This window comes from Impatiens glandulifera, chromosome 3 (genome assembly GCF_907164915.1).
Source record: "Impatiens glandulifera chromosome 3, dImpGla2.1, whole genome shotgun sequence".
NCBI lineage: Eukaryota > Viridiplantae > Streptophyta > Magnoliopsida > Ericales > Balsaminaceae > Impatiens > Impatiens glandulifera.
Window position 1 is genome coordinate 28,933,486 of NC_061864.1, and position 25,210 is coordinate 28,958,695.

At 29.5% G+C, this 25,210-nt stretch overlaps 4 non-coding genes and 1 pseudogene across 4 annotated transcripts; all 5 read left to right on the forward strand.

Annotated features, from left to right (window-relative positions):
* The first annotated feature begins 26 nt into the window (after positions 1-26).
* LOC124933112 lies at positions 27-166 on the forward strand. The gene has a single exon (XR_007098828.1). It is a non-coding gene; the product is annotated as a U4 spliceosomal RNA (small nuclear RNA).
* A 1,399-nt stretch (positions 167-1,565) lies between these two features.
* Positions 1,566-1,705, forward strand: LOC124933121. Its single transcript, XR_007098836.1, has one exon. It is a non-coding gene; the product is annotated as a U4 spliceosomal RNA (small nuclear RNA).
* A 1,397-nt stretch (positions 1,706-3,102) lies between these two features.
* LOC124933113 lies at positions 3,103-3,242 on the forward strand. Its single transcript, XR_007098829.1, has one exon. It is a non-coding gene; the product is annotated as a U4 spliceosomal RNA (small nuclear RNA).
* Positions 3,243-8,032: 4,790 nt separating this feature from the next.
* On the forward strand, positions 8,033-8,171 carry LOC124933118. Its single transcript, XR_007098833.1, has one exon. It is a non-coding gene; the product is annotated as a U4 spliceosomal RNA (small nuclear RNA).
* An 8,233-nt stretch (positions 8,172-16,404) lies between these two features.
* Positions 16,405-16,577, forward strand: LOC124933128 (annotated as a pseudogene).
* The last annotated feature ends 8,633 nt before the right edge of the window (positions 16,578-25,210 follow it).

The window sequence follows — 25,210 nt, forward strand, 5'->3', positions numbered from 1 at the left end:
GAAGAGAAAATGGGAGAGAGATTAATATCTTTGCGCTTGGGGCAATGACGCAGCTAGTGAGGTTCTAACCGAGGCGCGTCAATTGCTGGTTGAAAACTATTTCCAAACACCCTCTTTGGCCCGAGTTTACCTCTGGCTATCGAGAATTTCTGGAAGGGTGTACTCTTAATAAGAGGTAAACCCTATTATTATATATTTTGAAACTTCTATAGATTGTCAAGAAATATGAATATTTGTCTCTTTATGTAGTTTTAAAAACATTTTATGTAGATCATATTATAACTATTGGAAGTTCAAAACAAAATGCTTTTAACAAATTTAAAACTAACAAAAATATCAATATGATAAAACATTATATCATATTCATAAAATAGAAAAACTTAAATGAAGAGATCCATTTCAACACGCATGAATTTCTTGAAGGTGACTTAAAAAGAACACAAGTAGGGATGTTTTTCGTTTTTTAATAGAATTAAGAGTCAAATTTACAAACTTGTTTCTTTGATATTTTAAACTAATATATTAAAATTTATAATAATTTCGATTAAATTAATTTACAAAGTTTAAATTTTACAATTTCTCTTTTGTAATGATGATTTTATGATTTTTATCAATTCTTCTTAAGTGTTAGGTCATTGTCGAGTATTTTCTATTTTATGGGAAGAAGATATCCACATTCTATTTACTTACAGCCGCTTCTCGAGTAAAATCATCACGGCTTGTGCTCGTTGAACATCACTCATTCATTTATATAAAAACATTTATTCAGACAAATCAATTTTTTATATTGTTTTCTCGATCATTAAATTTAGACTCGTTACTCTTGATAATAAATATAAGAGTTTATTTTAATATATTAATTTAATACATATTTATAAAATAAAAATTGACATAAGTCATAAAAATATCAATAAGGTCATCTATTTTCTTGAAATGATGTTATGATTGTATGTAAGATTAATTTTTTCTTAATTGTAGGTCTAAACCCTATGTCTATGATATTTCCCATAAGTTAATAAATTGGTTTTTATGTTTCCTTTAGCAAACCACAACTTCTTCTCATAATTTATGCACTAAATATTTAATTATATTCTTCAGTATCACAAGCTCCATTTTAGTAGTTGTCTATCTTATTTGGTCTTTTTATATTCTTATTTTGATTTTTTTCTCAAATGGTGATAAAGAGTGTTATTTGTTTATGGATTCAACATGACAATCTCATCTAATTTGAATGAAGTTATCAAATTTCCTAGAACTTTGTAAGCCAAGGTGATCCATTTACTTAATTAACGGTGAAATTGTATCAATTTAAAACATTATTGATACCAAAAATAATAATAAACTCTTAAAACCTAAAACCGTTCTTATAAAAATTAATAGGAATAATCTAAGTAAAAAATATCAAATAAACCAATCTAAAAAAGCATAAGTAATTTCACAATGTTGCTATTATCCAAAAACATTGTTGATAATATCTTTCATTTAGTTTATCCCACATGGGACTAATATAATGAAAAAGATAAAGGAAAATATATAAAAGAGGAGAGAATGGGAGAGAGATTAATATCTTTGCGCTTGGGGCAATGACGCAGCTAGTGAGGTTCTAAGCGAGGCGCGTCAATTGCTGGTTGAAAACTATTTCCAAACCCCCTCTTTGGCCCGAGTTTTGCTCTGGCTATCGAGAATTTCTGGAAGGGTGTACTCTTAATAAGAGGTAAACCCTATAATTATATATTTTGAAACTTCTATAGATTGTCAAGAAATATGAATATTTGTCTCTTTATGTAGTTTTAAAAACATTTTATGTAGATCATATTATAACTATTGGAAGTTCAAAACAAAATGCTTTTAACAAATTTAAAACTAACAAAAATATCAATATAATGAAACATTATATCATATTCATAAAATAAAAAAACTTAAATGAAGAGATCCATTTCAACACGCATGAATTTCTTGAAGGTGACTTAAAAAGAACACAAGTAGGGATGTTTTTCGTTTTTTAATAGAATTAAGAGTAAAATTTACAAACTCATTTCTTTGATATATTAAACTAATATATTAAAATTTTATAATAATTTCGATTAAATTAATTTATAAAGTTTAAATTTTACAATTTCTCTTTTGTAATGATGATTTTATGATTTCGATTAACGAATTTATCAATTCTTCTTAAGTGTTAAGTCATTGTCGTGTATTTTCTATTTTATGGGAAGAAGATATCCACATTCTATTTACTTACAACCGCTTCTCGAGTTAAGCCATCACGACTTGTGCTCGTCGAACATCACTCATTCATTTATATAAAAACATTTATTCAGGCAAATCGATTTTTTATATTGTTTTCTCGATCATTAAATTTAGACTCGTTACTTTTGATAATAAATATAAGTTTTGATAATAAATATAAGAGTTTATTTTAATATATTAATTTACTACATATTTATAAAATAAAAATTGACATAGATCATAAAAATTTCAATAAGGTCATCTATTTTCTTGAAATGATGTTATGATTGTATGTAAGATTAATGTTTTCTTAATTGTAGGTCTAAACCCTATGTCTATGATATTTCCCATAAGTTAATAAATTGGTTTTTATGTTTCCTTTAGCAAACCACAACTTCTCAAAATTTATGCACAAAATATTTAATTATAATCTTCAGTATCACAAGTTCCATTTTAGTAGTTGTCTATCTTATTTGGTCTTTTTATATTCTTATTTTGATTTTTTTCTCAAATGGTGATAAAGAGTGTTATTTGTTCATGGATTCAACATGACAATCTCATCTAATTTGAATGAAGTTATCAAATTTCCTAGAACTCTGTAAGCCAAGGTGATCTATTTAAAACATTATTGATACCAAAAATAATAATAAACTCTTAAAACCTATAACCGTTCATATAAAAATTAATAGGAATAATCTAAGTAAAAAAGATCAAATAAACCAATCTAAAAAAACATAAGTAATTTCACAATGTTGCTATTATCCAAAAACTTTGTTGATAATATCTTTCATTTAATTATCCCATATGGGAATAATATAATGGAAAAGATAAAGGAAAATATATAAAAGAAGAGAAAATGGGAGAGAGATTAATATCTTTGCGCTTGGGGCAATGACGCAGCTAGTGAGGTTCTAACCGAGGCGCGTCAATTGCTGGTTGAAAACTATTTCCAAACACCCTCTTTGGCCCGAGTTTACCTCTGGCTATCGAGAATTTCTGGAAGGGTGTACTCTTAATAAGAGGTAAACCCTATTATTATATATTTTGAAACTTCTATAGATTGTCAAGAAATATGAATATTTGTCTCTTTATGTAGTTTTAAAAACATTTTATGTAGATCATATTATAACTATTGGAAGTTCAAAACAAAATGCTTTTAACAAATTTAAAACTAACAAAAATATCAATATGATAAAACATTATATCATATTCATAAAATAGAAAAACTTAAATGAAGAGATCCATTTCAACACGCATGAATTTCTTGAAGGTGACTTAAAAAGAACACAAGTAGGGATGTTTTTCGTTTTTTAATAGAATTAAGAGTCAAATTTACAAACTTGTTTCTTTGATATTTTAAACTAATATATTAAAATTTATAATAATTTCGATTAAATTAATTTATAAAGTTTAAATTTTACAATTTCTCTTTTGTAATGATGATTTTATGATTTTTATCAATTCTTCTTAAATGTTAGGTCATTGTCGTGTATTTTCTATTTTATGGGAAGAAGATATCCACATTCTATTTACTTACAACCGCTTCTCGAGTTAAGCCATCACGGCTTGTGCTCGTCGAACATCACTCATTCATTTATATAAAAACATGTTAGATAAATTAGACCGGTTAAAATAAGAACCTAACAAAATAAACTTCTTGTGCAAGAGAACGATTAAAGAAGCAGGATCGGTTAAGCAATCCAACCGGTTAAGAATTCGACCGATCAGGAAGACATGACCGGTCAGAAGAGAAGGCCAAAACCGTTGGTCATCCGGTTAACCTGAAACTATGTAAAACCAGAAGTCATCCGGTTAACCTAAACAACCGATCAGTGCAAATAGATACTTTGAGTATCTGTTAAAGATGATACCAAAGGGACAGATCATAGTATTGCCATATTCATACAAGTATGAGGACAATCTGCAGGCTGCAGAAGACCGTCCGACAAGATCTTTCCACTTCGGGATAAATTAGAGGCGCAACCTTCCAGGTGCAGACAACTGTCCAACCGATAGTTGCTATATTAAGTAAAAGACAAATCTAGCCGGTTTGACCTATGCCTTGGAAATCAGAACCGTATTTAATGCAAGGTTGAACCTCTGCTCAACCAATTAGACTCAAGGATGACCCTAAAGGTATCCGTTGAAGAAATGTGACCGTTGGCACATTTCATCTATAAAAGGAGCTGAAGAGGCAAAGCATACAAGATACGAAAAAAAGATACAAGACAAGATAAATTAAGTGTGTTTATCTCTCTACAAGATTGAGAGCTTAAGTGTGATTACAATTTCTGTGAGAATTGTAAAAGTGTTTATCGAGCAGTAAATAAGTCTCGATCGTGTATTTGTGTTTGTGTATTCCTTAGTGAATATCCTTCTCGCGGTTTTGAGAAGAAGGGGTGACGTAGGAGTTTTATCTCCGAACATCCATAAAAACCTGTCTTGTGTTATTTTTTTTTGTCATGTCTATTTTCCAACAAACTCACACTATCATAACCGAATTACATCATTCTAACCGATTCATTAAACCTAAAACCGACCTCCTAATCTCCAAACCGATACTCTCCAAAACCTATCTCTATTCATCCTGTGTGTGTTGCTTCAACCTGAAACAAACCACTTCCGCACTTGAACTTGGTTCAAGGGTTTGTGACAGTTTGTGTAGTATTGTAACCCGGTGTTAATCTCTAACCGAATTAAACACTAACCGTTGAGTGTTGTCAGAAAAAGCTAACCGGTCAAACCCCGGTCTGCCAGCCTCGAGCTAGATCCTAACAATTGGTATCAGAGCTGGATCCATACTTGAGAGAATTACATCGCTTGAGGAAAAGCATGCCAAGACCGAAGCCGATTTAAAGGCGGTCACCGAACAACTAGCGGAGATGGTAGCGGCAAAGCTGGAAGCCGACAAAGCACTTGAAGAAGCGAATGAAATTGCGGCTCAAAAGATTCAGGATGCCCTGGACGAGCAAGTCCGGCTTCAAAAGGAAACGACACAGGCGGATGTGGACCTGGCCGGACATATGCAAACGATAGAAAACGTTGCACCGGCCATAGCGATTCCGCAAAATGAAGATGCGGCTCGACTAATCGGGCAACAACTAGCATTCGATGAGTTCGCCGACGCCCATAAGAAATCGAAGGCGGCTGCTTCCTCATCCGGTCCGGCTACCAGAAAAAGAAAGGCTCCCTCCAAGATGGCGGCAATTTCAAGACTATTGGACAATGTTGCTGAAACGGTTATTGATCCCCCAATCAACCCGGTTTCGCAAGCAGGTGACGAACTCGAGGACGAAACCATACCACCGCTCAAAAGACCGCGAGGTCTTGAAGTGATTCCAATTAGATCGTTTGCTCCACCGGCTTCACCTTTCACTGGTACTTCAGGCGGTCAAAGATCCTCCTCCAGACCTGGCGCCAATCCTTGCAATCTGGGCAAGGGAATGATGACCGAACAAATGCTGGATAAATACCTGCCCAAGAAAAAAAGAGATAGAAGCTTTCTTTAATTATATATTGCCTATATTTAACTTAGTATAATTTTATATAAATATCAAGTACTTTTGGAAACCGGCCTACATTTTCATTCTTGCATGGTTTTGAATATTTTAAATAAAATAATCAAAAAGGGAGAAATTGATAAGATAAAAAAATTTCAAAACACAATTTTTCTCAAATTTTTCGAAAAAAATTTCTAAGTCATTTTCCAAAGACCCTGCCAAATGAACTATTAAAGAAACCGGCCTACATTTTCATCCTTGCATGGTTTGAATATTTTAAATAAAATAATCAAAAAGGGAGAAATTGTTAGATAAATTAGACCGGTTAAAATAAGAACCTAACAAAATAAACTTCTTGTACAGGAGAACGATTAAAGAATCAGGGTCGGTTAAGCAATCCAACCGGTTAAGAATTCGACCGATCAGGAAGACATGACCAGTCAGAAGAGAAGGCTAAAACCGTTGGTCATCCGGTTAACCTGAAACTATGAAAACCGGAAGTCATCAGGTTAACCTAAACAACCGATCGGTGCAAATAGATACTTTGAGTATCTATTGAAGATGATATCAAAGGGACAGATCATAGTATTGCAATATTCATACAAGTCTGAGGACAATCTGCAAGCTGCAGAAGACCGTCCGACAAGATCTTTCCACTCCGGGATAAATCAGAGGCGCAACCTTCTAGGTGCAGGCAACTGTCCAACCGATAGTTGCTATATTAAGTAAAAGAAAAACCTAGCCGGTTTTGACCTATGCCTTGGAAACCAGAACCGCATTTAATGCAAGGCTGAACATCTGCTCAACCAATCAGACTCAAGGATGACCCTGAAGGTATCCGTTGAAGAAATGTGACCGTTGGAACATTTCATCTATAAAAGGAGCTGAAGAGGCAAAGCATACAAGATACGAAAAAAAAAGATACAAGACAAGATAAATTAAGTGTGTTTATCTCTCTACAAGATTGAGAGCTTAAATGTGATTACAATTTCTGTGAGAATTGTAAAAGTGTTTATCGAGCAGTAAATAAGTCTCGATCGTTTATTTGTGTTTGTGTATTCCTTCGTGAATATCCTTCTCGCAGTTTCGAGAAGAAGTGGTGATGTAGGAGTTTTATTTCCAAACATCCATAAAAACCTGTTTTGTGTTCTTTTTTTTTGTCAGGTCTATTTTCCAACCGACTCAATATCATAATCGACTCAAACTGTCATAACCGAATTACATCATTCTAACCGATTCATTAAACCTAAACCGACCTCCTAATCTCCAAACCGATACTCTCAAAAACCTATCTCTATTCATCTTGTGTGTGTTGCTTCAACCTGAAACAAACCACTTACGCACTTGAACTTGGTTCAAGTGTTTGTGACAGTTTGTGTAGTATTGAAACCCGGTGTTAATCTCTAACCGGATTAAACACTAACCGTTGAGTATTGTCAGAAAAAACTAATCGGTCAAACCCCGGTCCGCCAGCCCCGACCTAGATCCTAACAAAACATTTATTCAAACAAATCAATTTTTTATATTGTTTTCTCGATCATTAAATTTAGACTCGTTACTCTTGATAATAAATATAAGAGTTTATTTAAATATATTAATTTAATACATATTTATAAAATAAAAATTGACATAGGTCATAAAAATTTCAATAAGGTCATCTATTTTCTTGAAATGATGTTATGATTGTATGTAAGATTATTTTTTTCTTAATTGTAGGTCTAAACCCTATGTCTATGATATTTCCCATAAGTTAACAAATTGGTTTTTATGTTTCCTTTAGTAAACCACAACTCCTTCTCATAATTTATGCACTAAATATTTAATTATATTCTTTAGTATCATAAGCTCCATTTTAGTAGTTGTCTATCTTATTTGGTCTTTTCATATTATTATTTTGATTTTTTTTCTCAAATGGTGATAAAGAGTGTTATTTGTTCATGGATTCAACATGACTAGGTCATCTAATTTAAATGAAGTTATCAAATTTTCTAGAACTTTGTAAGCCAAGGTGATCCATGTATTTAATTAACTGTGAAATTGTATCAATATAAAACATTATTGATACCAAAAATAATAATAAACTCTTAAAACCTAAAACCGTTCATATAAAATTTATAGGAATAATCTAAGTAAAAAAGATCAAATAAACCAATCTAAAAAAACATAACTAATTTCACAATGTTGCTATTATCCAAAAACTTTGTTGATAATATCTTTCATTTAGTTTATCCCACATCGGAATAATATAATGGAAAAGATAAAGGAAAATATATAAAAGAGGATAGAATGGGAGAGAGATTAATATCTTTGCGCTTGGGGCAATGACGCAGCTAGTGAGGTTCTAACCGAGGCGCGTCAATTGCTTGTTGAAAACTATTTCCAACCCCCTCTTTGGCTTGAGTTTTTCTCTGGCTATCGAGAATTTCTGGAAGGGTGTACTCTTAAAAAGAGATAAACCCTATAATGCTATAGTTTGAAACTTCTGTAAATTGCCAAGAAACATAAATATTTGTCTCTTTATGTTGTTTTAAAAACATTTTATGTAGGTCATATTATAACTATTGGAAGTTTAAAACAAAATGCTTTTAACAAATTTAAAACTAACAAAAATATCAATATGATTATATCGGTTAGAAATATTGTCTTAAAATATATATAAAATGATGTATAAATAAATGAAATAAATAAAATATATGAAGAACGAAATCACCGATTGAGATGTTGATTCGAGGCATGTGTTAGGCACATTTCCCTTAAAATAGTTTCATCGTCTCCCGTTTGTGCTAGAGCTTATCGTAGATGGCTATCTTCTAGGGTACAACGAATCCTGTAGTGATTCTGCACTGAAATCACTACTCGTCGAATTTGATTAGCTTACCTGAACTATCAACGGGTTTTAACAGAAATATCGAGTAAAGAACTCTAAGACACTCACAAAACAAAAACAGGGCTTTTGAAATTCTAGAGTGAGAAAATATTCAAAAATGAAGTGATGTGGTTTTTGTCCCTCGGATAGCGTGGGATAGAATGCCTATTTAGATTGTTGAAATAATATATGGTTAATTATATCATTAATTGATCTAACAGTTGACATTATTTACCTTAATATTTCTTCTTAATAAAGGGTAATTGTTTGCCAAAATTATTGAAGACATTTATTTTGTAATACTCACGTTACATAGTTTTTTAATTTGTTAATAATTATATTAAATTATCATAATACCTAATAATAATAACAAACTCATGTAAGTCACACTACAAATTCACAACATATTGTTAATTGGTCATCAAGGAATTTTGATTAATTAATTTAAATTAATTAATTCAAACTTTTGGATCAAATTTTATCATATAATTCACATTTGAATTTCACGTGAATTGATTTAATTTTATTACCCACATTCTAATTTCCATTCATTAATAAAATTTATATAATTTGTTTAAAAATTCCAACAATCCCCCACATTAATGGAAACTAAAAGATTAACCCGGTGAAAGGTTCAACAGTTGAATTCTACCTAGGATATGTATGTGTAACCCTTTGAACATTCCCTTGTGAAGGTATATAACTTTACTAGCTGATTAGTAGACTCAATGTCCTTGAACTATTCTACCTTTTGTGTAAACGATTACACACTTTCACATAGAATTCTCCCTGATACATGTCAAGCTCTCATGGTTGTGTCCGTTTTGGCCATAGAATACGCGCCTGGTTCTGTGAGAGGCTCTAAAATTGAGTTGTGCAATTCTTTCGAAGTGGCCCCACTTCTCCCTTACATAGGTGATCTCTTTGCTCACAAAGAATCATTAAAAGTGATATGCTTATCCTCGTCAAAATATATATAGTTTCGTTATAGGATTAATCCTCAACAATAACTTTCCAAGTCAGTACAATTAGGTTGTCTCATTCAACCTAGTTATTGGGATCTCCAGTCTGCATAGGTTGGGTTTTCCTTCATACCAACTTATACTAGGCTGATGTCTTAAAAGACTTTCAAACAAACTCTATATTCAATAATTTTATTAGTGGATCTAAAATGTTATCTTTGACTTAAATAGTCAAATTTGATAACTCCATTAGAGAGTGTAATCTAATGACATTATGTCTAAGACGTGTATGTCTAGACTTGTCATTGACTCTAAGCTTATCTAATTTCAAATTATTATTACAATAATTAGAAATTTCTAATAATCTTGGAATAACTTCTAATAAGAAGCATAGTCATTCGTACATGTTTACCATTTAAATATATTTTTTATGAAAATATTGTTTACTTGGCTAACTAGTAGACAAAATGTCTTTGAACTATTCTCCCTTTGTGCACATGATTATATATTTTGCATAAAAATATTTTATTTTTCGACATAAGTCAAAAATATAGATTATAACGTTTAATCTATTTATCATAATTTTCTTAGAAGATTTCCATACGTAGATTGCACTTCTAAGTGTAAACATATTCACTTTTAGACGTAAAGTCTTTCATTTAATAATATCAATATATCATTTGATAACAACATACAACATGATATTTCGTGTAGTGCAACTCACATTCTTAATGGATTTAATCATGTTTATTGTAATTTTCAACGATAAAAATATCGTACAAAAGACACATAATGAAATAACTTTCATTGTCTTCATGAAATATATAATTGTCACATCCAATTTTAATAAAAGTATGATCAAATTTTCATATCATTATAATAAAATTTGTTATAAATCATACAAAGACATTATAAACTTTTCTTTTTCATCTATTTCATAAAATTATTATGAAGACATTGATTCTTCAAATTTTTATGAAAATAATGTCAAAGAAATGTCACGTTTCTTGATCTCAAAATCCTCAAATTTCAAATATCGATTTGAGCACCAACTCAGCAAATATAAACAAGACATTTTCTTGTTATTTTATTTCTTTTTGTAAAGTTGCGCAACTTTATCTTTAATAGAGAACATATTTCTCTACCAACAAATTATCTTTTATTTATCATAATATACACAATTATTTTTGTGTTATTATTAATAAAAATATTTGCCCCCACATTCGTGTAGGTACCCTTTTTTAAATCACACACATTTATATGATCTAAATCAATGATTTTCAAATCAAAAAATTGTCACACAATTCTTTTACAAATTTCTTTTGTTATACTTATCATAAAATGAATAAGATAACTTATATTATAAATATTTAATTAAACAAAACATAATTTCTATACAAGAGATTAAAATGTTTATTCTTATATAAATCATTCTTTACATAATCTCTACATAAGAAATTATAATATTTAATCAATTAAAATATTTATTTTATCACATTATTTCTATAAAAGAAAATAGAATATTTAATCAAATAAATATTCACCATGTCACATTATTTCTACGAAAGAAATCATAATGTTTCAAGCATCTTTGGCCGAAGCCGTTTAAACATTTATTTTCGGTTGCACGTTTGCATCCCGTAATATCGGGGCACGTTAGCCACATTATTCTCAAATCAAACAAAACTTTCCTTGTAATTATTTGATTTCAAAATTACCAAATTAAGTAAGTCTTAATGATTAATTGAACAATGTATATCAAATATATTATATTAAACCAAAATTAATATATCCATATATATATGATATTGTATATTATTGCTTTTTTAATTTTAGTCACCACAACAAAACAACTATAATATATATAGTCAATAACATAGAAACGTAATCAAATAAATAATATGTCATATATTATTAAACAAATATATATATAATTTCATTCATCATTAAAAATACGTTTAAAAATTACACGATAACTAATTAGAATATTAATTATTACACTTAACTTAATTAAAATGTTCACCATTTATCTTTAATCAAATGGAAACTAACTAATTATATAAATAAGTATTCATGTCATCAATTATTCATTTCTTAATTAATTAGATGACCTTTAACATTCTATAACAAATCTTTGTCAATCAAAGAACATATAATTTGTGACAAATTTCAATATTATCTATTAAAATTAAATAGATAGAAAATAAATCTTTATTTATAATTGTATATAAATTTCTAGATGATCATAATTATTATTAATGAACATGAATCATCCTATTATTAGCTAACTAGGAAAATTTTTGTGCGATCCACACGAATAAGGATAAAAATAAAATATATTAAAAAAATTATAATAATATTTATTCAATGTTTAAAATTATTAAAATAAAAAATATAACGCTCTCATTTCACATTTTATTCACTTCGATAAAACAACTTATTTTCTCAATGTTTCATCACATATTTTTTTCGAATTAATCTCTCATTTCGTGACTTTACACTTTCACTTTGTCAATCAAATATTTTATTCATATTTTTTAATAATTAGCATCGTGACCTCGCACTTTGGTCAATTAAATATTTGATTCATATTTCTTTAACCACTTTCAAATGATACAGGTCTATTATCCCTCGACAAACCACATCTCAATCACATTTGGTTAAAGGTTGTACTTGTTTTGTTAGGTTGCAAGTTCGAAACCTACAAATATCATTTTTAAATTTATTTTTAACCGTTTTAAGTTTATGGGTGGGTCAACCCACAATCTGACCCAAGTATCCATTTACTCTCACATAAATATCCAAATTAACCACAACTCTCGACCCGGCAATCCGGACACTTTAAAAATTAAGCATCATTATATATATATAGATTAATTAGTTAAAAATTTGAACTTTTATTTTTAAATTGTCTCGCGTTCATCAAATTTGGTGTTGAATATTAAATATAAAGTGTTGTTAGCCTAGTTGGTTATAGGGTTGTACTTGTTCTGTTAGGTTGTAAGTTCGAAACCTTCAAATAACATTTTTAAATTTATTTTTAACCGTTTTAAGTTTATGGGCGGGTCAACCCACAATCCGACCCAAGTATCCATTTACTCTCACATAAATATCCAAATTAACCACAGCTCTCGACCCGGCAATCCGGACACTTTAAAAATTAAAGGTTGTACTTGTTTTGTTAGGTTGCAAATTCGAAACCTACAAATATCATTTTTAAATTTATTTTTAACCGTTTTATGTTTATGGGTGGGTCAACCCACAATCCGACCCAAGTATCCATTTACTCTCACATAAATATCCAAATTAACCACAGCTCTCGACCCGGCAATCCGGACACTTTAAAAATTAAGCATCATTATATATATATATAGGTATGTATGATTTATATTAATAATCACTTAGCTACATAATCAAATTAAATATAACTATAAATATATTTCATGTCTTAACCGAAGCACTTACATTGCCATGTTTTGAGCAATAATCGACGCGAAGCGAGTATGCACTCTCAAAACAAATATAAGTGAATTATTCTCACCGAGACTAATTTCCATAGTCGTGTCTCTTTAAATGCATGATTAGAATAAGTTCTGACACAAACAACTTATTTAATCTCAAGAAATTAAAATGTCTCAAAATATTAATGACAACATTATTTTGACAAATTAAATTTCTACATAAGAAATCGTTAGGATACCCAATTCATTTCATGAAATTATAATGATTTCAACATTCATGATTAATGTCATTTAGACAAATCATATTATATATTTATATATATATATATATTATAAAAATCATTATCAACACATTAATCTCATAACTTTTACACAATAAAATTATAATGATTTTCACATATAGACTCGGGTCTGATTTCTATATAAAATCTTTTTAACTAGTCTGATTTCTAAAAAAATCATTGACTACCTATTCATCTCATAATTTTTACACAAGAAATTGGAATGGTTTCAACATCAATAATTTTAACAAGTCTGATTTCTACAAAGAAATCATTGACTATCCCGTTCATCTCAAATCGTTGACTACCCCCATTCAAATCATAATTTCTACACAAGAATTTGGAATGGCTTTTAACATCAATGATCATAGTCATTTTAGCAAATTTGATTTCTACCTTCCCCATGCACCATTGCATTTGAACTTTGAACCACTACGCCAATGCACCTTTTTATCGTTGTACCGCTTTTATGACCTTTTGTCTTCTTTCCGGAGACAACTTATACTTCATATTTGACTAGATTCTGTCCACAAATTTAAAATGATAACTTAACATCATAATCAAAATGTAATATATAAGACAATATGTATACTTATATAAATAAATATATTATCTCTTCTTAGTTATTATATTCTTATTAATTATCACGTTTAATTAATTTAAGAATAGAATGTATATATTTATAATTAATTATTTTACAACTGAAACCATATGTTTTAATTATAATTAATTTTAAATAACATCATTAATTAATTTTATTAATTAAAACTAATTCTTTTTTGTCCATTTTCTTTTCCAATATATATAATATTATCTTAGCATTATATATATAAAATAAAAGAGAACATACGGCCCTTTTTAAGTTTAGCGTTATTAAACAATGACCATTGTCAACTCTTTTAAAGGATTTAGATTCGGCTTCATCCTTCAAGAAGCGTACATCATCTCTTTTGTAAAATCACATCTCGTATTTCTAAAACATCAAAACAACAAATTTCGATAGCGCAAACTACTAAATAGTTTAGCACAATGAAAATTGTTAGAAATATTGTCTTGAAATAAATTACAGAAATATATATGAAATGATGTACAAATAAATGAAATAAATAAAATATATGAAGAATGAAATCACCATTGAGATGTTGATTTAAGACATGTATTAGACACATTTCCCTTAAAATAGTTCCATTGTCTCCCGTTTGTGCTGAAACTTATCATAGATGACTGTCTCCCAGGGTACAACGAATCTAGTAGTGATTCTGCACTGAAATCACTACTCGTCAAACTTGATCAACGTACCTGAAGTATCACCGGGTTTCAACGGAAATATCGAGCAAAGAACTCGAAGAATACTCACAAAACAAGAAGAGGGATTTGAAATTCTAGAGTGAGAAAATATTCAAGAATGAAGTGACGTGGTTTTTGTCCCTCGGATGGTGTGGGATAGAATGCCTATTTAGATTGTTGAAATAATAAACGGTTAATTAAATCATCAATTGATTCAACGGTTGGCATTGTTTGCCTCTTCATTTACCTTAATATTTCTTCTTAATGTAGGGTAATTGTTTGCCAAAATTAATGAAGACATTTATTTTACAATACTCACCTTACATAGTTGTTTAATTTATTTATAATAATATTAAATTATCATAACAATTAATAATAATAATAAACTAATGTAAGCCACACTACAAATTAACAACATATTATTTATTGGTCATCAAGGCATTTTTATTAATTAATTTAAATTAATTAATTCAAACTTTTGGATTAAATTTTACTATATAATTCACATTTGAATTTTACTTGAAATTGATTTAATTTTATTACCCACATTCTAATTTCTATTCATTAATAGAATTAGTTTAAAAATTCCAATAATATCATATTCATAAAATAACAAAACTTAAATGAAGAGACTAATTTGAACACGTAAGAATTTCTTGAAGGTGACTTAAAAAGAACACAAGTAGGGTATGATTTTTGTTTTTTAATAATAATAAGAGTCAAATTTACAAACTCAATTCTTTGATATTATAAACAAATATATTAAAATTTTATAATAATTTCGAATAAATTAATTTATAGATTTTAAATTTTACAATTTCTCTTTTCTAATGATAATTTTATGATTTTGAAAAACGAATTTATCAATCCGTCTTAAGTGATAGGTCATTGTCATGTATTTTCTATTGTATGGGAAGAAAACATCTATATTTTATTTACTTACAACCACTTCTCGAGTAAAGCCATCACGGCTTGTGCTCGTCGAACATCTCTCATTCATTTATATAAAAACTTTTATTTAGACAAATCAATTTTTTATATTGTTTTCTCTATTATTAAATATAGATTCGTTACTCTTGATATTAAATATAAGAGTTTATTTAAATATCTTAGTTTAATACATATTTATAAAATAAAAAATAACATATGTCATCAAAATTTCAATAAAGTCATCTTTTTTCTTGAAATGATGTTATTGCTGTAGGTAAGATTAATTTTTTCTTAGTAGTAGTTTTAAACCCTATGTCTATGATATTTCCCTTAAGTTAAGATTAAAAAATTGGTTTTTATGTTTATGTTGGCTAACCAAAAACTTCTTCTCATAATTTATACACTAAATTTGTAAATATATTCTTTAGTGTCACAAGCTCCATTTTTGTAGTTCTCAATCTTATGGTCTTTTTATATTCTTATTTTGATTTTTACCTCAAATGTTGATAAAGAATGTTATTTGGTCATTGATTCAACATGATAATCACATCTAGTTTGAACGAAGTTGTCAAATTTCCTAGAACTTTGTAAGGCAAGGTTCTCCATTTACTTAATTAACGGTGAAATTGTATCAATTTAAAACACATAATTGATACAAAAAATAATAATAAACTCTTAAAACCGTTTATATAAAAATTTATATGAATAATCTAAGTAAAAAGATCAATTAAACCAATCTAAATAAACATAAAAAAATTTCACAATGTTGCCATTATCAAAAAAAACTTTGTTGATAATATCTTTCATTTAGTGAATCCCACGTTGGAATAATAAAATGGAAAAGATAACGGAAAATATATAAAAGAGGAGAGAGTTGGAGAGATTAAAATCTTTGTGCTTGGGGCAATAACGCATCTAGTGAATTTCTTAACTGAGGCGCGTCAATTGCTTTTTGTAAACTATTTCCAAACCCCCTCTTTTGTAGGGGTGTTCATCGGTTCGGTTTATTTGCGTTTTTATTTTTTTTAGCCAATTCGAAAACCAAACCGAATTCGAATAAATTTTAATTAAACTGAACCGAATTCGATATTCGTTCGAATAATTCGAATTAACTCGAATTCATTTTTTTTTGAAACTAGCATAAAGGGTACTATTCTACCACTAGACCACGAGTGCCTTTATTACTATTTTTTTATTATTAAATCTTGAGTTCAAATTATTCTAATTTGATTATTTTGAAATTTTTTTAAGTTAATTGTGGAGGTATAAATAATAAAAAAATGAATTCGGTTTTCGGTTTGGTTTTCGAGTTGAAACCCAAACTCGAAAACAAATTCGAAAACCGTATTTGAATTCGAATTGGTTTGAAATTCGATTCGAAAACCGAAAATGAAATTCGAATTCGGTTTATTCGAATTTGAATTCGGTACAAACCAAGTATTTTTAAACCCTTACTTCTTTGCCTAAATTTTTCTTTGGCTATCCTGAATTTCAGGACGGATGTACTCTTAATAAGAGGTAAACCCTATAATTCTATAGTTTGAACCTTCTATAGATTGTCAAAAAACATGAATATTTGTCACTTTATGTAGTTTTAAAAACATTTTATGTAGATCTTATTATAACTATTGGAAGTTTAAAACAAAATGCATTTAAAAAATTTAAAACTAACAAAAATATCAATATGATGAAACATTATATCATAAAATAAAATAAAATAACAAAATTTAAATGAAGAGATTCATTTGAACATGCCCGAATTTCTTGAAGGTGACTTAAAAATAACACAAGTAGGGGATGTTTTTTGTTTTTTAATAGAATTATGAGTCAAATTTACAAACTTATTTCTTTGATATTTTAAACTAATATATTAAAATTTTATAATAATTTTGATTAAATTAATTTATAAAGTTTAAATTTTACAATTTCTTTTTTGTAATGATAATTTTATGATTTCGATAAACATATTTATCCATCCGTCTTAAGTGTTAGGTCATTGTCGTGTATTTTCTATTCTATAGGAAGAAGACATCCACATTCTATTTACTTACAACCGTTTCTTGAGTAAAGCCATCACAGCTTGTGCTCGTTGAACATCTCTCATTCGTTTATATAAAAATATTTATGCATACAAATTAATTTTTTATATTATTTTGATTCTATCTGGAAGCGTTTTGAGTTTAAGCGTAGGATCATGACTGTGGGGTGTCATGCTAGCTCACCTTTATTCCAAAAAAAATTGTTATCTCGATAATTAAATTTATACTTGTTACTCTTGATATTAAATATAAGAGTTTATTTAAATATCTTAATTTAATACATATTTATAAAATAAAAATTGAAACAGGTCATCAAAATTTCAATAAGGTCATCTGTTTTCTTGAAATGATGTTATGGTTGTAGGTAAGATTAATTTTTTCTTAGTTGTAGTTTTAAAACTTATATCTATGATATTTACCAAGTTATTAGAAATATATTACTAATATTATTTATAAATGTGTTATATTATTAAAAATGTATATAAATTATTTATAAAGGTGATTAAATTATTTAAATGATTATATAGATGTAAAACTAATATAACCGAGTTAAATCTTTAATAAAGAATTTGTTATAGAGTTGTTCAATTTTTTTTATATAATTGTAATGTTAAGTTTTAATTTTTTAGAACATGTATTATCTATAAATTTGAACTAAGTAAATGTCATGTAATGAATTAGTCCCTAAAATAAGTTAGTCACCCTAAAATGTGGAGATAATTTACGAAACTAAATAATATGTATGCATAATATTATATATATATATATATATATATATATATATATATATATATATATATATATATATATATATATATATATATATATATATATATATATATATATATATATATATATATATATATATATATATATATATATATATATATATATATATAGAGAGAGAGAGAGAGAGAGCGGTAAGATGGGTCAACCCATGACGGGGCGGGCCTACCCACCAAAACTCATCGTTTGATGGGTCGACGGCGGGCTGAAAATCCACAATCCAATCCAAGGTGTGTTGCGGGTTAGGCGTGCCAGCCCGTGGGTTGTCTCACTACAAATAAAAATCATTAATAGTTCTAGAAAACAATAGTTTAATCACGTAATCAAATAATCATAATACACACCAAACAAGAATCAATACACCTTAATTGACCAAATAGTTCAATAAAGTAACTAAAATTGGAAAAATTCATAAAATAAAATTTTCAGTAAAGTCAACATTCTTTAAATATCATCAATCGAGATATAATCCATGAAAATCCTTCTCCTTCATCCCCTTTTTCTTCAATGTCTACATCAGTATCTTCTAGATTTTTTGATCCTTGCTTGGACAATACTGATGTAACTATTTTGTTGCCCTCTTGATTTTTATCTACATATGAAATACACAAAAATGAAGGTAGTTAAAAATTCAAATAAAAAAACCTTGATTTTGAGAGGATTCCATTTCGAAAATGAATTTGTTATTTAATAGAATATTAAGTTTCAGACTTTCAGTGTGAAACTTCTAGAACTGGAACCAAGTTTGAATCCACAAACCCTTGAAGGTCAGAATGAAGAGAAGAAAGGCGAAACAAATAAGTAGTCGGTGACCAATGAGCGAAGTATTGAGTATTGACTGCTGCAGTCTGGAACCAAGTTTTAATCCAAGAACCCTTGAAGGCGATAACGAAGAGAAGAAAAGCCGAACAAATAAATAGTCTACCGCCGATGGACAAGTATTGAGTATTGACTGTTGTAGTGATGTAAAAAAAAGTAGGGATATACGGTATATGCCAATAAGTCTATAAATCAGAATAGACTTTTTTTGCCAACCCGCGGACCAACTCAAGTCTGACCCGCGATCCGAGCGGGTTAACCCGTGTAGGCTCACTTCCAAATGAGTTTTCTAATATTTCAACCCAATTCGTCTAAATATTTTGGCGGAGCGGGCCAACCCAACGGGCCTAACCCAAATTGACGACTATATGTATACATACTTAATTTATTACTAATAATTATTCGTTAATATTTATATAAATCACACATTATTTTTAATTGCGGTATAAAAATCGTATTTAAAAGACTCGTATATTTTTTAAAATAATTCCCCTTATATTTATATTATTATTAATAAAATATAAAATTTACTATTGTTTTGAGTGTTAGATTAGAGGTGGTTTCATATGTACACATTTATTAAAGAATTTAATTATTGTTATATTTATTTAGTATAAAATTTTATTTCAAATAAATTTTATTTTTATTATTACATATAAACTAAATCTATATAAAATTATTAAACCAACTCTAATTTAATATTTTATACACTCAACAAATAAATAGTCGAATTTAAATATAACTGAAATAATATTTTCTTACTTAAATTTATATAAAAAAAATACATTTGATCATCATATTTTTTTCATTTAACTAAAAATCCGCAACTAAAAATCCGCAGTTAAAAGTGTAAGATTTTTAATTAAAAAATTAATATTTAATTTCCTCATTCTTGTTAAAAAAATATAAATATATTGTTCTCCTATAATAAAATAAATTTAAAACGTAGATAAACTAATATATATATATATATATATATATATTTTATTAAAAATAATGGGTCAGTATTGTATAGTTTTTATATTTTAGGTTTTTTTAGTATGTGTTAAGTATATATTAAGACTCATATACATTAAGCCCCACATTAAGGTTTCTTATCTATATATAGTTGTCTTATATAGTCGTCTCTAACTATTGAACTATTGGAGAGGTAGAACTTCTCAAATCCTTTTATTTGTAACTTGGTATCGAAGTCATGTAATTAGGTATAGGATTTCTTTTTTGTTTTTTTAATATCTCTCTAATTGTTATTGTTATTAGGATTGTTCTTGAGGTTGCTTACACTAACTTTTCATGTCTGAAAGAGGTCAACTAAGAGATAGAGATAGTGATGGTGTTGCTAGTTAGGGATATCATTTAAGCTCATCCCTTGTTCTTAACTCCGTTAAATTAGATTGGTCGAATTATATTACATGGTCAAAATTTTATTTACATTTGGTTCAAGACAGTAGAATGCATAAATTCATTAATGGAAAGTCTAAAAAACTAAGGATAATGATCCAAAATTTGATGATTAGGAATCGAACAATGCCATGGTGAAAATGTGGCTCTTTAATTCTATAGAATGAAATATTCGCAAGAGCTATCTATTTCTTGCCACTACTCAAGAAATTTGGAGCTTGATAACTAAGGTATACTCCCATTCTAGAAATTGTTTGAAAGTTTATGGGATTCCAAAGAGATTTCAGGAGACAGTTCAGAGTAACAAGACACTAGCAGAGTACTATTCTGAGTTGATAGGGTTAACTAGATCATTATCGCATCTTTAGAGTAGAATGTACGAAAGATGCATAAGACTATCAAATGATTGTAGAAGAAGATCGTCTGATTGACTTCCTAGCTGGCCTAGATATCTACTATGATCCAATTAAGGCAGAATTGATTAGAAAATTTTCAATCTCTGGTGTTTCGACTACCCATGCTCGTATTAAGGGGGAGGAGACTCTACGACATACTACGGTTCCTCAATCAGAACACTCTGATTGTTCCTCTCTTGTTGTTATCCATGTTCCTACTACCGCCTCACTTTCCTTTATTGATAAGAGTCCATCTTGTGTAATCACTATAAAAGACATGGTATACTCATGATAGACGCTTCCTCCTACATCCTCATCTTCGTTGCCTTGGTCATGGTCGTGGTCGCGGATGAAGTCGTGACTCTAGAGAACATCTTCAGCATAATGCTCACCTATTAGTGGAAACACATACTTCTGGTATGGATACTCCTTCACTTACTATAGAAGCTCCTTTGATGGCTTCTAAGACGAGTGTTCTTCGCAGCTTGCTAGCCAACTCTTCTACTCCTTCCAAATACTCTTATTTTTGCCATTTCGGTATGGCTTCCGCATTAATATCCACACAGTCTTTTTCTAACTCTTGGATCATCAATTTAAGAGCCTTTAACCATATGAAAAATTCTTCTATCTTGTTTATCTCTTATTTGTCTCAACAGAATATTATTCGGGTTGCAGATGGATTCTTTGTACCTATTCTAGGAAAAGGGTCTATTCAACTTTATTCCAAATTACCTTTGAACTCTATCTTATATGTTCTATCATTCACTTCAAAATTGTTATTCGTTAAACGTAGAATAGAGTCTCTCAAGTGTTCGGTAATATTCTTCCATTTTCATTGTGTTTTTCAAGACATAGCAACTAGTTAGACCATTGGTGGGGTAAATTTTGGAATGAATTATATGTCTTGGAGAATGTGCCTAATTCATCACCGATGGTCCACCAAGTATCAACTAGCTCCCCGTTACAGTCTTTGCATTCATGGCATATATGTTGTAGTCATCTCTCATTTGGTGTATTAGAAGATATTTTTCCTACTTTAACTAAATAATGTAGTAGGTCTGACTTTATTGTGAATCATATCAACTTGCAAAACACAAACGTTACAGTTATCCTATTAGTTATCAGAGAAGCATGACTCCATTTATTCATTATGATGTTTGGGTCCATCTCGGGTTACTAGTCGTTCTAGTTATATATGTCTTGTTACTTTTATTTATTACCATGCTCACCTCACTTGAATTTACTTACTTTGTCACAAAAATAAAGTATTTGAATGCTTTAAATTATTTCATGTTATGATTCATACACAATTCCATATTGCTATATATATCTTACGGACCGACAATGGTATAGAGTATACTTAAAGAGGTTTTGAGTCTTACTTATCCTCTCATGGCATTGTGCATCTTACTACATGTGTCAAAACTTCTAAGAAAAATAGGATAACAAAGAGAAAGAATGATCATCTTTTAGAGGTTGCTATGTCTCTTATATTTAATATGCATTTTCCTAGTTCTTTATGGGAAGATATTGTTTTGATTGCATCATACTTAATTAACCATCTTCCTCCCTCTACTGTTCTCAAGTTCAAGACTTCGACATCATTTCTCCCACGTACTTCAAAACATCCTCTTCCACTTTGTGTATTTGGATGTGTCTGTTTTGTTCATAACTCTACTCCATCGCGTAGAAAGTTAGATCCTCGAGCTCTAAAATGTGTCTTTATCGGTTATTCTTCAACTCAAAAATAGTACAAATGTTATCATCCTCCCACTAAAATGTCACTTTTTGAAAGTCGACTCCTTATTACTCATCCATCTCATGTTTATCCCTTCAGGGGAGAGTTTAGAAAAAGAATAAATCAACATGGAGCCTCCTTCGATTCCCATCTTTGTCACTTGGGGGAACATAAAGAGTCAAACCCTATTCCTTTTTCAAGACAAGAGGAGATTCAAACATCTTCTAGTGGAGAATCAGGTTTAACACTTGGTAGACTTGATGGACCGAATTTGTTGACATACGCACACAAACAACATAGAGATGCAATATTTCTCCCTCAAGTGTCTGATCCGGAAGTTAGTTCCACAATTGCTTCTTCCTCCTATAAAAATGACAATCCTTCTCTTTATAACCTTGATCTTCCCATAGCTGCTAGAAAAGATATTCAGCATCCTATTTCTAAATGTATTCAACATTCTATTTCTAACTTCATTTTTTATGATTCTTTATCTCTTTCTTATTGTGTCTGTGTTTCCACTTTATCTTCTCTTTCTATTCCTTAGTGTTGGTAGGATTTTATACTTGAACCAAAGTGGAGAAATGATATGGGTTAAGAGATGAATGCTCTTAAGAAGAGCGACGCATGGGATCTTGTGACTCTTCCTGTTGGCAAAAAAATATTTGGATGTAAATAGGTGTTCACGGTAAAATATAATCTAGATGGAACAGTTAAAAAGTACAAGTCAAGACTAGTTGCGAAGGGGTACACACAAACACATGGGATTGACTATCAAGAGACATTTTCTCCCGTCGCCAAGATGAACTCCATTTGGATCCTAATTTCTTATGCTGTCAATCTATGATAGAATATTCAACGGCTTTATATGAAGAATGCCTTTTTGCATGACAACTTAAAGGAAGAAGTTTATATGGATGTCCCTCATGGATTTTCATCTCACATTATAAATAAAAGGGAAAATGTGTAAGGTCAAAAAACTTTGTATGGGATAAAACAATCTCCTAAGGATGGTTATGGATATTTCATAGTACAATGATAAAGTTTGGGTTCAAGCAGACCAACTTAGACCATACAATATTTGTTAAGAGACAAGGAGGTAAGATTACAGTTTTGATTATGTATGTCGATGAGATCATTGTGACGTGTGATGATGAAGATGAGATTAACTCAATCAAATAACGGTTGGTGACTGAGTTTGAGGTCAAAGACTTTGGTTCATTACTGTACTTTCTTGGAATTGAGGTATCCAAATCATCTCGTGGGATCTTTCTCTCCTAATGGAAGTACGTCCTTGATCTTCTATCTGATACTGGGATGTTGGGATGCAAACTTGAGGACTCACCTTTTGAAGCTAATCGTAAGCTTTCTAGAGGCGTTGGTACTAAGGTGGATAATGAGAGATATCAATGGTTAGCTGGGAGACTTATATATCTTGCTCATACTAAGTTTGATATTGCATATGTTGTTAGTGTTGTGAGCCAATACATGCATGATCCTCGCGAGACTCATATGGATGCAGTCCATAACATTATAAGATACTTGAAGACAACACCGGGTAAGGGTTTGTTGTATAAACCTTACAATCACCAAGATGTTCAAGGATATACCGACTCAGATTGAGTTGGCTCCTTGGATGATAGGCATTCTACTTCATGTTATTGTGCATTTGTTGGAGGTAACTTGGTAACTTGGCGCATCAAGAAATAAACGGTGATAGCAAGGTCTAGTGCCGAGGCAGTGTATAGAGCTATGACTCTTGGCATTAGTAAGATCTTATGGACTTAGTCTCTTCTTATAGAACTTGGTTTTACACTAATTGGTCCTACGAGGCTATATTGTGATAACAAGGCTGATATCTTTATTGCTCATAATTCGATTCAACATGATAAAACCAATCATATTAAGATTGACCAACACTTTATCGAGGAGAAGAATTCTAGCGATCTTCTCTATACCCCTTAAGCAAAGACTAACGATCAACTAGCCGATGTCTTAACTAAGGGTCTTAGTAGTATAAACTTTGTTCCATTATAAGCAAGTTACTCCAACTTGAAGGGGTGTTAAGAATAATAAGTCAATATTGTATAGTATTTATATTTTAAGGTGCTTAGTATGTGTTAAATATATATTAAGGTCCGTATACATTAAGGCACACCTTAGTGTTTAGGGTTTCATATCTATATATATATATATATATATATATATTTGTTTCCAATTATTGAAGAACTATAATTTATATATATATTTGTTTCCAATTATTGAAGAACTATAATTTATGTTTTTATTCTTTAATTGAAAATAATTTTAAGTTATAATATACATGATTTTAGAATGTTAATACATTTTAAATTTCTAATTTTTATTATTTTATAAATTTAATTGAAATATAAGTTCAAAATAGAATAATGTAGACAAAATTTTAATTATAAATGTTTACACAAAAATAATAAAAAATTATTTTCCATCAAAATGTATGAATATTATTATTATTATTATTATTATTATATATATATATT